Source organism: Podarcis liolepis (assembly GCF_965112155.1).
Source record: "Podarcis liolepis genome assembly, chromosome: 7".
In the NCBI taxonomy this organism is placed as follows: domain Eukaryota; kingdom Metazoa; phylum Chordata; class Lepidosauria; order Squamata; family Lacertidae; genus Podarcis; species Podarcis liolepis.
The window spans coordinates 81551507-81567725 of NC_139561.1; the positions used below are offsets into that span (position 1 = coordinate 81551507).

The window sequence follows — 16219 nt, forward strand, 5'->3', positions numbered from 1 at the left end:
GAGTAAGTTTGTCACGAAGAGTGAACGAGAAACTGGGAGGGAGTGCCTTAATGCCCGGGAGGGAATGACTGAGAGCCTTCATTAAGACTTCATTAACTTCATTAAGTCCCGGCACCGAGGAGGATAAAATAAGGTGTTCAAAAGCACAGCGAGGTAATGAAAGGAAATAAGATCCAAGGGAAGAAGGAGAGCCAGCAGCAAAGGCATTTAGTTAAAAGAATTCTTTGAGCTCCGATAAGAGCGTCTTACCTCGGCGCCATCTTTTTTTTTTTTTTCAATGCGGGTTTCGTATAGGAGGTATAGGAAGGGAATAGGCAGCATTCGTATAGGAAGGGAAATCTAGACTCTTTGCACTCCCCCCTCCATGCCGCCCAGGGAGGCCTTGCCCTCTGCTTGCCCCTCAGATCCAATGCATTATGTGGGGAAAAGCCTCAGTTTTAGCAGCCTCTCCTGCTTTACCTTTGCCATCTCTGCATATTCTAAGGCTTTCACCATCCATTCTTCCTTTCAGGGTATTCTCACAACTTTACACCTCTGAGCATAAAGATCCCTTGCCACTGTCGCTGCATACATAAACAGAGTTTGGAATTTTGCTGACCAATATCGCCTGCCAGAAGCGTTCTGGACTCTTGGAAAAGTCAGTTTGATTCCCCCCCTCCCCATATTATATATCATACCCCCAAAAACCTTAGCCTTCCTACAGGTCTACCACATGTGACAGAATGGCCCCATGCAATTCTTACATTTCCAACATTTTTTGATACATTCTTATATATTCGATCTAAGCTCTTCAGAGTGAAATAACATCGGTACATCATCTTATAATAATTCCCTCTTATAATATGAAGAAGAAGATGGTGAAGGAAGAGGACATAAGCCCAATGTCACTCTCCCCACCCCTAGCATCCCCCAGATTACCAGCATCTGGGAGTCCCATTCTTAGAAGAAACAATGTGAAGAATCTAAGCTTACAGTAAATTATATAGCAGCATTATATATTACACAAATATATACATTACAGTGGTACCTCAGGTTAAGACCTTACTTCAGGGCATTCTCACAACTTTCCAGCTGTGAGCATAAAGATCCCTTGATTTGGAATTTTGCTGATCAATATTGCCAGCCAGAAGGGGTTGGCTTGGAAAAGTAAGTCTGATTTTTGATTTTTTAAAAAAATCATTATATAACATGTCCAAAAAGACCTTACCCTCCTTGCAGGTCCACCCCATGTGACAGAATGACCCCTTGCAATATTTACATTTCCAAAACTTATTAGGTACATTCTTATACATTTGAGCCAACCTCTTTGTGCTGAATGGTTTATTTAAATATTAAGGTTCATTATTGTTTTACAAGATGTGTACCTCTTTAAAGGCCAGAGTAAATATCATGACCTAGTTTTACAGCTGTGAAACAGTATAGCAGATGCTGTTAAGTTGTGTTAATTAAGCTGTGTCAGCAATTGGATATAGTATACAGTAGTACCTCTGGTTAAGAACTTAATTCATTCCGGAGGTCCGTTCTTAACCAGAAACTGTTCTTAACCTGAGGTACCACTTTAGCTAATGGGGCCTCCCTCTGCCACCGAGCTGCTGCCGCCTGATTTCTGTTCTCATCCTGAAGCAAAGTTCTTAACCCGAGGTACTATTTCTGTGTTAGCAGAGTCTGTAACCTGAAGCATCTGTAACCTGAGGTACCACTGTAATAACATTGCACTGCAATAACATTGTAATAACACTCTCCCAGGACATCTGTGGTTCTGCCACTCTCCATTTCTCATTGTCCAAATGCCAAATCCACATCATTCTCGATGTCTTTGAGTTTCATCAGCATCACAAGAAAAACCAAAGCAAAGGACGTGGAGCTGTACTTGCGCATATCCAACCCCAGTAAAAGATAGTCCCTTAAATCTGCAATCTCCTCTGGACACAGACCTACAATCCCCCCCACCTGCTCTTAACTCTGTTGTTCTTTAATCATATCCGACTCTTCATGACCCCCTGGACCAGAGCACCCCAGGCACTCCTGTCTTCCACTGCCTCCCGTAGTTTGGTCAAACTTATGCTGGTAGCTTCAAGAACACTGTCCAACAATCTCGTCTTCGGTCGTACCCTTCTCCTGCCCTCAATCTTTCCCAGCATCAGGGTCTTTTTCAGGGAGTCTTCTCTTCTCATGAGGTGGCCAAAGTATCAGGGCCTCAGCTTCAGGACCTGTCCTTCCAGTGAGCACTCAGGGCTGATTTCTTCAGAATGGATAGGTTTGATCTTTTTGCAGTCCATGGGACTCTCTTAACTCTAACCAACTTATTTTAAAGAGCAAGTGGACCAATTCTTTACCCCAAACAAGTGCATTTAATGGGAGTGAGGGGATCCAGGTCACTGTGCATTTTATTACTGTACCACACAGGAAACTGTGGACAGACATTTGTCCCCCTTTCAAAAAAGTTCATTTTGTCAGGGAAACTGCCTTGGCTTCCAGAAACCTAATCCAATTTCAGTGCTGTAACCTGATGGGACTCGTTTCCCCACATCCAGGGTTGAGAAATTGAGGCTGGAACAGATTAGGAGGGACGTGTCCTTGGAGTTATTGGAAGGGGGAAGAGGTTTAACTGGTTTTCAACATTGTGCTTTACATTATGGTATAGCATAATTAGAATTCTAATAATTTGTGACACTGTCCTGAATCCATTGTTCCTGGGTGCTGGGAAAGTACTCCTTGCAACCCTCTATAAATTGCTCCAACTAAGCCTCTTCATGCATCAGTTCCTTGCTTGGCCCAGTGCTGTTCTCAAACTCCTTCCTGTCTCTTCAGCACTCTACAATGATGAAGACACTCCTGATCTCCTGCCTCCTCTTGGCCCTGCTTCCTCCAGGTGAGCAGAACCACAGCCGCTGTGCTCTTCATCATGTTTCCAGGAAGGAACGAAGCGGGGTGGGGGTCAGCCATTAAAGCAGGATGAGGAAGGAACCAGAACTTGTGGTTCCTTTGAAAGGGAGAGGAATAAGGCACAAGGCCAGATTACAAAGGATCCTCTATGATATATTGTTTTGTTCCCAATATTCAATTTTTATTGAACCAAATGCATACAGAGAGGTGTGGCATCCCCAAGTACATTGGGGGAGCGAGAAAGGCAGTAGTTCACTCTTCGATGAACCAGAATCCTGGCTCATATTTAAAGTAAAGAGTAGGTTTCTTACATTTGTAGAAATTTATGAGAGGAAACAATGTATAGGCACAATTCTCATATTTTGGAGGGGAATTACCCGGGGCCCCCATGCAAACCTTACGTTTCCTGATGTTACACACCACCCGAATCTCTGAGTGGAGTCAGATCCCAGGGGTACCAGATGTGCTTACCAGAGTCTGTCATGTTTGCTGGTGCTGATGGGAGTTGTAGTACAACAACGTCGGGAGGGTTAAAGGTTTCCCCACACCTTCTCTACTGGTCCTCTCCCTCAGCCTGCAGGAGCCATCTTGGACAATCATTCTCTGGTCTATGCAAGGCCCACCCCCATTCAGAGTTTAAGAACTACAGAGGGAACATATATAGAAAGCATTATGTAGCTGAACAATGATCCATCTAGTCTAGCCTCTTGTTCTTGCCATGGGTCCTATGGCAAGCCCCTAAGAAAGATCTGAGTGCAACAGCTCACTTTCTGCGCTTTCCAGTAACTAGTATTCAGATAAATAGTGCCTCCAATGTTGCAGAAAAAATGTATCAATTGAGGATGGTAACCATGTATGTATCTAGTCCGCTTTTGAAGCTATACAAGTCAGTGGCCTTTGCTGCCTCTCGTAAAATGGTGTTTGTAGCAGAAAGTGTTGTGTTCATGTACCTTGACGCAGACCTATTCCTCCTACAGTTACTAATGTTTTCTAAACCCATTTTCCCCCTGTCTGCAGTGGCATCTCTGATATGTGAGTCTTGTTTCAGTCAAGGAAAAGATTGCAGAAATGCCACCATTGAGGAGTGTGACGAGTCCAGTGACCAGTCCTGCTTGTCTGCCCTAGGAGTTGGCAAACTGTGTAAGTGAGAAGAACTTTCAACCTCTTTCATCACCAAAACGTAAACCCCCTGACTCACTTTCGAAGGCCATATCTTAGCCACAAGCCACGGAACATGACTTTTCATAAAGTAGTGTTCTAGGTTCTGCATTGCCTGTAGTAGCAGGGAAGAAATTCAAGTCAGTTCATATTTAAAGGTGTGTTTACTCAATTGGCAGAGCAAAACAAAGCCATCCTTCAGAATCTGCTCTTCTCCCACTTTTGCAATTCAGTTGTCCAGCCATGTAATCAATAGACAAACGCACATACTAAGGTAAAGTGCGCATATAAGAACCTACAACAGCTTTTGTAGTTGGAGTCTGTCAGGTTCCTATCTCCCAGGCCAAGTGATAAATGACCTGCAAGGCAGAGAGCTAGTCCGCCAGGATTCACAGCCAATATGGTCAACAAACATCCCCCCACCCCCATGGGGGAAACCATGACTGCTTAAATCAGTAAGACCCAGCAGATAGGGCCTAAGAGTGAAAATAACATTCACACTAAATGTTGATGGGGGGGGGGGAGTTGGAAACTGATATGAAAATGTGGAGAAATGAACTTAAAATAAGAAACCAAGAGAAACTGACCTAATTGCCTGTAGTACATGCTCCCTTTATGAGCTCCAGCATCGACTCTCATTGGTCCAGTTACAGGGTGGATTTGATTTCAATCATGATTTAAATTACTAGTCAGTAAGACTTGATTTAATTTATTTATTTATTTATTACAGAAAGACTCATTCTTGCTGGTATAATCTTAATATTTACAATGAGATGAAGGTTTCGTTTTTGGAATAATAAATTTTCAGAGTAGTTTTTACAGTCATATCAAAAATTACTGATTTGGTTATACTATTAGAAATACATTGACAGATAAATATGAAATATTTGTGAGGTTTAATAAATTAACTGTTTATATTTGGACAATTTTTCTGCTGTACTTTATTGGAAGGGAAAAATAATCATTTAATTAATAACAATTTAAACAATTTATTTAACTAAAACAATAACATTATAGCATATGTATCCATGTTTGTTAACTGATGTGGTTAAATGATTTTTTAAGAAATACATTGGAGGGAGTTATAGCACACATGAAAAACTTAAAACAAATCCTTATTTCCTGATGAGGATAGCCTTTGGACTATAATGTAACTTAAATAGAAAATTATCTTTAGAAAGATTTTTCCACAAAAAGCATTTTTTTTAAAAAAATACAATTTAAATTTTAAAAGTCCAATTTAAATTTTAAAAATTCTGATTTAAATTTTAAAATCAGATTATTTTGATTTTTTTAAAAAAAATAATTGATTTTAATCCACCCTGTCCAGTTACATGAGCAGCCAGAAAACTTATTTCATTGATGAATTCCTTCCCATGAAACCTCCTGAACTGGTCCCATTCAATAAGGAGAAGGGTGGTAGAAACCTCTGGACAGCCAAAGGTTCTCCATTCCTAACTCACATACAAGAAATAAATGAATAAAACTGGAGAAATCTCTTTCTGCTCCAAGCAGGCCCTGCTCAAGACAATTGGATACGTGAGGCAAACCATAAAATTTTCCCCAACCTGCAGACCCGGAAGAAAGGGTGACTGAAGATTCGGCCTGGGCGATTTATTGATATATCACCCCAGGACCGGTATGAGGGGCAGACCGTGATGACAGCTTCACTCAGCAGTAAATCGGTGGGGGAAACCTCGCCTATCCCGAGTCCCTCTGCCTCCAGCACCCAGCACACGGAGGAAAAACAAAACAAGCAGCAGCCTGGAGCTGGAGGCAGAGGGACTCAGGAGGGATGGCAGTTTCATGAAAGATATATCGCTGAGTGAAATCACCATCGTGTTCTGTCCTTCATACCGGCAGTAGGAGAAACAAGCTGCATGACAAGGCTTATAAAGGTTATTCCTCCCTCCCTCCCTCCTTAAACTGCTTGGGGTAAGAGCACACCGCTGCCCTCGCCTCAGCCAAGCAATTTTGCAGAAACCCCAAATGAGCCAGTAGTGGGGCAGGGGCTCAGTTAGAGTGCTCCCCCTCCCCAGCTGCAAGAGCCTGGGTGGAGTGCAGGCTCCGGCCAGAGACAGCCTTGGCTGCCACCTGCCTGCTTTTTCAGCACAGGAGGAAAGACGGAAGCCACTCTGCCAGTCAAAGGCAGCCAGGCAGTGCAGACAGCCCTGCAAGGCACAGGTAGGCTGGCTTTGTAGCCTGCGCTTTGCGAATGACCACCCCACAAGGAAAGAGGCAGTGTGCCTACATGGGCACAAGAGAGGCGGAGGGGGCCTCAGAAAGGAGCTCCAAGGTGGTATTTGATGCAGGTGGCGCTGTGGGTTAAACCACAGGTTAAACCACTTTCCAATCAGAATGTCAGTGGTTCGAATCCCCGCGACGGGGTGAGCTCCCATTGCTCGGTCCCTTCTCCTGCCAACCTGGCAGTTCAAAAGCCCGTCAAAGTGCAAGTAGATAAATAGGTACCGCTCTGGCGTTAAGGTAAACGGCATTTCCGTGCACTACTCTAGTTCACCAGAAGTGGCTTAGTCTGGCTGGCACATGACCTGGAAGCTGTACGCCGCCTCCCTCGGCCAATAAAGCGAGATGAGCGTTTCAACCCCAGAGTTGGTAACAACGGGACCTAATGGTCAGGGGTCCCTTTACCTTTTAAACTTACGATGGGGGAAATCTGAAACCAGCAAGACGAACTGTTTGAAAAGCACTGGAGTAAATTTGTACCATATATGAATAGACATTGCAAACATTTTAAAACATTTGCAGGATTGATTTAAAATATTTTGTTCGGTTATGATTTGATACCTGTTTATAAATATTAGAAGTAAGTCTTTTAAGTATGGAGATAAAGTAAATAGGGTGATTTAGAAATGCGAAATAAAAGTGATTGCATATGGAAGTCAGGGAGGGGGATGGGAGGAAGTGAATACTCAATTTGAGCAAACCTATATGTGATGTAGAAATTTTATTTGGTTGTTATAAATGAAAAAAGAAATTTTTTATAAACATTATATTAAAAAAGAAAAAGGAAGGAGCTCCAAGGTCCCTGTCATGAACAACAGGGACATGGGGTGGCTCAAATGGGGGAGAGGAACTGGCGAGGAGGTGGCAGATCTTAAAATCATAGAAGAGAATCATAGAATCATAGAGTTGGAAGAGACCACAAGGGCCATCGAGTCCAACCCCCTGCCAAGCAGGAAACACCATCAGAGCACTCCTGACATATGGTTGTCAAGCCTCTGCTTAAAGACCTCCAAAGTAGGAGACTCCACCACACTCCTTGGCAGCAAATTCCACTGTCAAACAGCTCTAACTGTCAGGAGGTTCTTCCTAATGTTTAGGTGGAATCTTCTTTCTTGTAGTTTGGATCCATTGCTCCGTGTCCGCTTCTCTGGAGCAGCAGAAAACAACCTTTCTCCCTCCTCTATGTGACATCCTTTTATATATTTGAACATGGCTATCATATCACCCCTTAACCTCCTCTTCTACAGGCTAAACATGCCCAGCTCCCTTAGCCGTTCCTCATAAGGCATCGTTTCCAGGCCTTTGACCATTTTGGTTGCCCTCCTCTGGACACGTTCCAGTTTGTCAGTGTCCTTCTTGAACTGTGGTGCCCAGAACTGGACACAGTACTCCAGGTGAGGTCTGACCAGAGCAGAATACAGTGGCACTATTACTTCCCTTGATCTAGATGCTATACTCCTATTGATGCAGCCCAGAATTGCATTGGCTTTTTTAGCTGCCGCGTCACACTGTTGGCTCATGTCAAGTTTCTGGTCAACCAAGACTGCTAGATCCTTTTCACATGTACTGCTCTCAAGCCAGGTGTCACCCATCTTGTATTTGTGCCTCTCATTTTTTTTTTTTTTTTTGCCCAAGTGCAATACTTTACATTTCTCCCTGTTAAAATTCATCTTGTTTGTTTTGGCCCAGTTCTCTAATCTGTCAAGGTCGTTTTGAAGTGTGATCCTGTCCTCTGGGGTGTTAGCCACCCCTCCCAGTTTGGTGTCATCTGCAAATTTGATCAGGATGCCCTTGAGTCCATCATCCAAGTTGTTGATAAAGATGTTGAATAAGACTGGGCCCAAGACAGAACCCTGTCGCACCCCACTAGTCACTCTTCTCCAGGATGAAGAGGAACCATTGATGAGCACCCTTTGGGTTTGGTCAGCCAGCCAGTTACAAATCCACTGAGTGGTAGCATAGTCAAGACCGCATTTTACCAGCTTCTTTACTAGAATATCATGGGGCACCTTGTCAAATGCCTTGTAATTCTGTCAAAAAACGAGATCAGGTTAGTCTGACATGACTTATTTTTCAGAAATCCATGCTGACTATTGGTGATCACAGCATTCCTTTCTAGGTGCTCAGACTGTTTGCTTAATGATCTGCTCCAGAATCTTCCCTGGTATTGATGTCAGACTGACTGGGCGGTAATTATTTGGGTCCTCTCTTTCCCCCTTTTTGAAAATAGGGACAACATTTGCCCTCCTCCAGTCTGCCGGGACTTCGCCTGTTCTCCAGGAATTCTCAAAGATGACTGCCAGTGGTTCTGAGATCACATCTGCCAGTTCTTTTAATACTCTTGGATGCAGTTCATATGGCCCTGGAGACTTGAATACATCTTAACTAGCCAAGTATTCTTGTACTCCAAGGATCACACCACAGCTTCAAAGGCAGCATCAGGCAATGCTTTTCTTGGTGGTCAGATCCCCTGCCCCTCTGGATGCCACCACATAAGGTGACCATCAATCCTTGCCTCATGGGTGGACCAGCCCTATCTCCAGGTCTAGTAATTTCCTATTCCAATTCTTTCTTTTATAGCACTTTTGGGGTCAAGAGTGCTTCTCAAGTCCTGCATCGATACAGAGTTGTGTGAGGAACACAATTCCAGTGTCTCCATAAGCTCAGCACTGTACATCCAGAGCACATCAACCTGCTGCAATACAGATATGTGCAACAGCAGACCTCCTGAAAGTAAGTATCATCATCAAGAAAGCTGGTCCTGTAAAACTCAAGTAATGAGAGATGTCAAAGAAAGACAAACAAGTTTTTGGCAGTGTCCTGATGTCAGGGACTGGCTAGACAAGGAGGAATGGTGGCAGCCAGTCACTCCAGGAGGTGCCTGAGGGTGACACTAGGAAAGACGATTTATTTGAGCTTTATTTGGGGGGTTGAAAGTCATTCATTATCACCGTTAGAGACTTCTGACAGGAGCTTCACAAGATCATTTTTGATAGCGTGCAAACCCACTCACCATGACAAGGTGATGATCCAGCGAGTGAGAAGGCCAGCGAGTGATACCTCTGGATTGGCCAGGCCTTCTACAAACATCCGCAACATGGGCTCCTGTCTTCGCCAACAGAACAGTGCTTTCTAAGAGGATATTTGCACTATTTAACAACATAGAATATTAAAAGAAAGACTGCAGATAGAACAAAACCAAAAACCATGTATCAATAACAAGATTACTTGAACAGCATGCAGCATTCATGAGCAAATATTACAAGGAAGCTTCACAGTTCTACCTTAGTCCTAGAAACATTCCTCACAGGATGTTACTCACAGTCCCTCTCCTGCAGCAGCTTCTGATATTTACAACCCGACTCTTTCCTTCAAAGAGATTAAGGTGGCGTGTCTGGCTCTCCTGCTCACCATTTTAGCCTCAAACACCCGTGTAAAATAAGTCAGGCTAAGGGGCAGTGTCTGGCCCCAGGTCACCCAGCAAGTGTTGTGGCTCAAGAACAGATTTGACCTCTGGTCTCCTCCCACCCTTGTTCCTGATTTAGATGTTCACATTCCCTTGTTCCTGATGTAGATCTTCACTCACCCCTCCTTCTTTGGTGGTTCACCTTAGCATTCCCAACATCCTAGTGTAAGCTTTTATTGTAAACACTATAACAACACTAGGACAAAGAATTCTGGGAGTGGTAGTTTCTTAAGGGTGCTGAGGGTTAATTGGAAAACCCCTATTCCCCTCACAGAGCTATGGATTAGCAAACAAACCCCTACACAATAGCTCTTATTAGCTGGTATTTTTTCTTAGGTGAAATCATGATTTTACCAAAACTAAGCACATGTTTTCCCAGAAGTGTTTTTTAAGGATAAAACTACTAAGAGCTTTCTTTCTCTTTACCACTCTAAGGAAGAGGGCCATTTTGTAGAATTTTATCATCGTTTGTGTGCATCTGTGGCTGCCATTTTGTCTCTCAGAATGCCCCCCAGTGGTGCTCAGTGCTAAGCCCAATTGCTTAAAGTGATATCCCTGTGCTTGAAATGTTTGCTGTGAATGTGGCCCCAGTCAGAAATCTCTTGCACCATGCCTTAATGTAGCCCTGGATGAATGCAGCATGGCTAAAGCACTCCACTTGCAGAAGTGCTGGAAGGTAGTAGGCATCCATCTTGGAAGGAGTACAATTCCCACCCCTCACATACAGCAAGTTGTGGTTTGCATCTGCAAAAGAAATACATTGACTAATTGCAATGTTGGTGTGGTGATTGTGTTCCAGTCCCTGAGACCGAGACAAGGGAGCCCAATGGGCTGAAGTGTCCGAGTTGCATCAACATCTTTTCAGATGAGTGTGAGAGCAATAAGACGGTCAGCTGCAGAAATGATGAGGATCAATGCTTCTATCTTGCGGCTAACATGGACTTTGGTGAGTCTTGTATGATGGAGTGCAGCTACAGCCCCATCTGTAAGCATAGATTTTGTTAAATAAAACTACATCTTAAAATTTGCACTTTAAATTGGGGGGTGGGGGGTAGGATTGAGACCCACAGGCCCAGGGGCCAAAGGCATTCCTCTAGGACTCTCTCTCTCTCTCTGGCCTTTGGGATCCACCTTAGCCACACCTCCTCTCCCTAGGCCACACCCCTGACAAGCCCCACTTCATAGCCTACCTGTATGCTTTGGCCTGGCTGGATTGTTGCCCCTGAATCTTGGTTACCTGGAGGGAGAACAGAGAGGGGGGTTTGACTGTATCTAGAAAATAGCCTGCCGTGTAAAGGTGAATTTTACATATGTTTCCAATGGCATGTGGACCTCCCAGAAGGTCACCCAGACTGGAAAAAGGCTCTTGGTCTGAGAAAAGTTGACTACCCTTCTGTTTCAGGGAGTGGGTTTTGGAAAAATATATGTGTGTGTTTTTCCCAACAGGGGGAAGCAGCATCCTGGGCGCTGTCCGAGGCTGTGCAACACCTAGTGTGTGTGACTACCTGGATGGGTTGCTGGAGACTGATATTGGATCATTGGGATTTAACATCATTCAAGCAGAGTGCACTGAAGCAATGGGCGAGGATGCCACAGAAGACACCACCATTTATGACGGCCTAGTGGTTGAAGAAGGGGAGGTCTCAGCCTGAGGACTCCCAGGCTTTCTTTCTAGAAGTCTAGAAGCTCCTCCTCAAAGACAGGCTGTATTTGACTTTCATGCACAAATGAGGTCATTGAATCATGCCCAAAATAAATATATATGGCAAATCATGTATGTTGTATCATTTTACCAAAAGCAACATTTCTTCGGGGAAATAATAGTGCTTGGAGATGGGAGATAGCTTTGGCAGTGGGCAGGGGTGAAATCCCTGGCCAGACTTTCAGGTCAAATTTTAATCAATAATTAGTCGACTTTGGGTGGTGCATCCCATTTCTCCACTTAAGGTAACATGGGGAGAAAAAAGTAATGGAAGGAAGATAAAGTTCCTACCTGAGAAGAATGGCAGACTTTGGGCTGCCTTGCTGTCAAGAGTGGTATATCCTATTTCGCCACTAGAGGTAAAATGGGGAGTGCCACAGCAGATGTGCTGCGCAACCCCCACCAAAGCTCAATCAATCAATGAGTACAGCATATTTTCTTCTGCAAAACCATGTAAATATTCTACGGCATTTTCTTTGACGTTTGTTGTGGCCTGTCCCTCTTGTACAAATTCAGATATGTTTTAAAGTGTCGTTTTGAAATTCCTGGGGGAGATTAATCAATCACAGTCCTATACTGGGACACATTTCAGTCATGTAACAGTTCAGACTGAATGTTGAGGCAGACAATTCGGTCTCACAGATAAAGAGAGCCAGCAAGCTTTGCCTCCATTTTTTAGGGGGACTCGGGTTTCTCCTGGTTCCACAAAAGTTTGAGTTAACTCTTTCTTAGTAAAAACACAATTTTCACAGAGTGTCAGGCCTAATGAATACAACAGCTCATTTCACGTGGGTTTTACTCCATGAAATCAGTTACCAAGACGAAAGATCCCCAAACACCTCGCATCTGCCTAAGTCTCCTCTCCAGGGCTTTTTCCATGACTGAGACTGTGTGCAGCTGATCTCACCTCTACTCTTTTCATGCCCCCTCCTGGGTTGTTTTTTTTTGGGGGGGGTGGAGTAGCCTGTTGCAGGAGGAGGAGGAGACACCTGTGACCAGAGGCACCAACCTGAGTCCCAGTATGTGGGTGCCCAGCACACACAAGCACAACATGATGGTATGACATCACGTCATGCCATCACCTGCTTCCCTTCAAGTAGAGATGTGTATTGATGCTCGGAAAAGTTGTATTTATTAGATATTATCCTCCCTTCCTCATGTTTCTAAGTTCAGCAGAGTGTATCCCCTTGCTGCTTAAAAAGTCTTTCCTCCCCCCCCCCCCCCGCCGCTGCTTAAAACAATAATCACACAGATTCTTGCTTGGAAAAGGTAAAGATAACATATACTCATTCAGAATACTTGTTGAAGAGTAACAGATACAGCAGCTTTGTCCAGAGGGGCTTAAAATGGTGATCCAGTTACAAAGACATACTTTGGTCAAGCTGATGGTGGAGTCTGAGCTTTGGAGCTCATACAAGCACATGGTTCTGCATTGCTGGAAAAATGAGGATAAGAGAGCAAAAAGGAAGAGGAAGTGCCCACACCCTCAACAAACGGGGCACAGTGGGAGTGTCTTTCAGAGTTCCTTCTAGGAACCATACAGGAAAATACTCAGAGGGCTTAAGCTCCTCTCATTTTCCTATCTAGCAAACATGCATTGCGTGTCGAGGTCCCCAAGCCACCCCCCAAATAACGCACAACACACACTTAATTTTTGTTTAAGGTTTTTGGCATAATTTTGGCCACAATTTTATTTAAATACAAAACCGTGAGTGGTTGTTTAGGCATTGGTTAAGACTATCTGTCCCCCCGCCTGGGGACAGAACTGACTTCCGGGCACCACCGAAAGACAGTGTGGGAAAACAAGTCGGGGAGAAATGGAGCTGAGTCACAGACCCTCAATTCTCATCCGCATGCTCCCCGAAGGCTTGCCGGCCCTAGTCCCATTCCAGGGATTGGACGAAAAGATGGCAAGCCCCAGGATTCCTTTAACGGAATTCCCTTTCCGCAGCAACCATGGAGGGGCAGGCCCAGCCTATCCTAACCCCTCCTCCACCAATTTATAACCAATGCCTAACTGCCAATCAAGCCCTTTACGCTCGCCGCCAACCACTCACAATCCCAACCCAACCTTCAACCTTGCAGTTACCGCATCCAACCAAACATCATTCCCCAGTACAGAGAGATGTACTCCATCATTGCAGTAAAGGGCCAGAGCCTTGAAGGTAATATCCAGGTGGGAAATAACCAACCCACCCAATTCCGCCACCTTCTTACACACTGCAGAATTAATGCGCTTCCTGGCCCTTTCAGCAGCCTCAGGTCAAGAAATGCCGTGCCAATAGCGCCTTTGCAACGATTGTGACCAAAATATTTTAACTGTGGGTATTAAGGTCACCAATTCCCCCAAGTCTCTCTGAATCGTGGAGCGAAAGTAAAGCAATCATAAGTTGCCACATCGTTCTCCCCCATCTGAATCACAATTGCCATGGGGGGGGCCATCCAAAAGCACCCTATGCTTAATTAGCGGGATGAATTCGCTCCACTGCATCTGTGCATGGACATCCACAACACCTGCACATGCTGCGGGAGGCCAAGACCCAGTCCCCTTCCAGACTGCCTAGCTCTGATGCCAGCCCAGTAAACGATGCTGTGCCCCACAATCCAGATGCGGACTGGAGCTAGAAACATGGGCAGGAAGGCCGAGATGGCGCCCCCAGTCCAGACTCGTCAGGGTGCTTGCCAGCTCAGTGCATGATGCTGTGGCCGACAATCCAAATGCGCACAGCTGCTCCTATGAAAAAAGGAATAACAGACAGGCATCAGCACAGGCATCATTGGCGATGCTTCCTGACATAACCTTTGTCAGCGTCAGACTTCCAATGACCCGTATTCACAATCCTGTCTACTAACAGGCCCCAGTGCGCAGCCTTTGCAGCAGCACCTATTTGGAAGGAATGAGGCGTGTTCAGCGGTAGGCAAGCCATGTAAATATTCTAAGGTATTTTCTTTGACGTTTGTTGTGGCCTGTCCCTCTTGTACAAATTCAGATATGTTTTAAAGTGTCGTTTTGAAATTCCTGGGGGAGATTAATCAATGACAGTCCTATACTGGGACACATTTCAGTCATGTAACAGTTCAGACTGAATGTTGAGGCAGACAATTTGGTCTCACAGTTAAAGAGAGCCAGCAAGCTTTGCCTCCATTTTTTAGGGGTTTCTCCTGGTTCCACAAAAGTTTGAGTTAACTCTTTCTTAGTAAAAACACAATTTTCACAGAGTGTCAGGCCTAATGAATACAACAGCTCATTTCCCGTGGGTTTTACTCCATGAAATCAGTTACCAAGACGAAAGATCCCCAAATACCTCGCATCTGCCTAAGTCTCCTCTCCAGGGCTTTTCCCATGACTGAAACTGTGTGCAGCTGTTCTCACCTCTACTCTTTTCATGCCCTTCCTGGGTTGTTGGTTTTTTTTTGGGGGGGGGGGGAGTAGCCTGTTGCAGGAGGAGGAGGAGGAGACACCTGTGACCAGAGGCACCAACCTGAGCCCCAATATGTGGGTGCCCACCACACACAAGCACAACATGATGGTATTACATCACGTCATGCCATCACCTGCTTCCCTTCAAGTAGAGATGTGTATTGATGCTTGGAAAAGTTGTATTTATTAGATATTATCCTCCCTTCCTCATGTTTGTAAGTTCAGCAGAGTGTATCCCCTTGCTGCTTAAAAAGTCTTTCCTTTTTTCTCCCCCTTAAAACAATAATCACACAGATTCTTGCTTGGAAAAGGTAAAGATAACATATACTCATTCAGAATACTTGTTGAAGAGTAACAGATACAGCAGCTTTGTCCAGAGGCTTAAAATGGTGATCCAGTTACAAAGACATACTTTGGTCAAGCTTATGATGGAGTCTGAGCTTTGGTGCTCAGACAAACTGATGGTTCTACATTGCTGGAAGAATGATGAGACAGCAAAGTGCCCAAACCCTCAACAAAATGGGGCACAGTGGGTGAAATATACTTGGAGTCGAGTGTGGATTTCATGCCCTTTATTCAGCTCATAGTAGCGAGGACTGGAAGTTCCCCCCAACTGTCTGCTTTATATACATTATTTACACAATGGGCCCCACATGATTGGCTTATTCCGGTATTCACCTGTAGGCGGCCTATCAGGTTGTGGATTCACTACCACCTGGAGCTGGATTGGGTGGCTCCTGTGGACCAATCAGACTGCTGCATTCTGAATCCTATTGTTCAAGGACCAATCAGACTGCTTTATTTTGGATCCTATTCAACTCAGTACATAACACCCCTCCCCTCTAAGTTCCAGTCCTGCCTGGGAGGTTGCATTCATAGTCCTCAACGTATGCTAGCCACCTATGTATGCATTGCAGCCTAGGGTGTTCCCTGGTCAGGGGTTTGGGTTCTGGCTCGTGTTCCGAGGATGCTGGCTGTGATGCGGACATTTGGTCTGGCGCAACCGGCTTGCTCAGTCATGGCTCTGGTTTCCAGTGTCCTTTCGGCCTCACGGGTCCTCTCTGTATTTACTGATTCTGCCTTCCCTGCAGCCCCTCCTGCTCTAAGGGCCTCACTGTCCCACTGTTCCCTTGGGACCCCTCTGACCTGTCCTCCTCCTGGTTTTCTCCCGGGAATCGTCGCCATAGCTGGTTGCAGTGGCAGTGCCAGCATTGCCCCCCCCCCCTGTTAGCACCTCGTACAACACGGGGCCAGTGACCCTGGTGACTGTGGCGGGTACCCATGCCGGGCCTGCCTGCAAATTCTTTGCATACACTGGGTCCTGGGCCACAAAGGTCCAGGG

The 16219-nt window shown here is 45.0% G+C and overlaps 1 protein-coding gene and 1 long non-coding RNA gene across 2 annotated transcripts in view; both read left to right on the top strand.

The window, feature by feature from the left end:
• The window catches only part of LOC310712511 (phospholipase A2 inhibitor NAI-like), an 86948-nt gene that overhangs the window by 19753 nt on the left and 50976 nt on the right, over positions 1-16219 (top strand). The gene's annotated exons all lie outside the window — the stretch shown is intronic.
• LOC310712567 overlaps positions 13054-16219 on the top strand; it is a 29550-nt gene continuing 26384 nt past the window's right edge. The window contains exon 1 of the long non-coding RNA XR_014528947.1: positions 13054-14383. This is a non-coding gene — a long non-coding RNA (uncharacterized lncRNA). The remainder of the gene's footprint in view (positions 14384-16219) is intronic.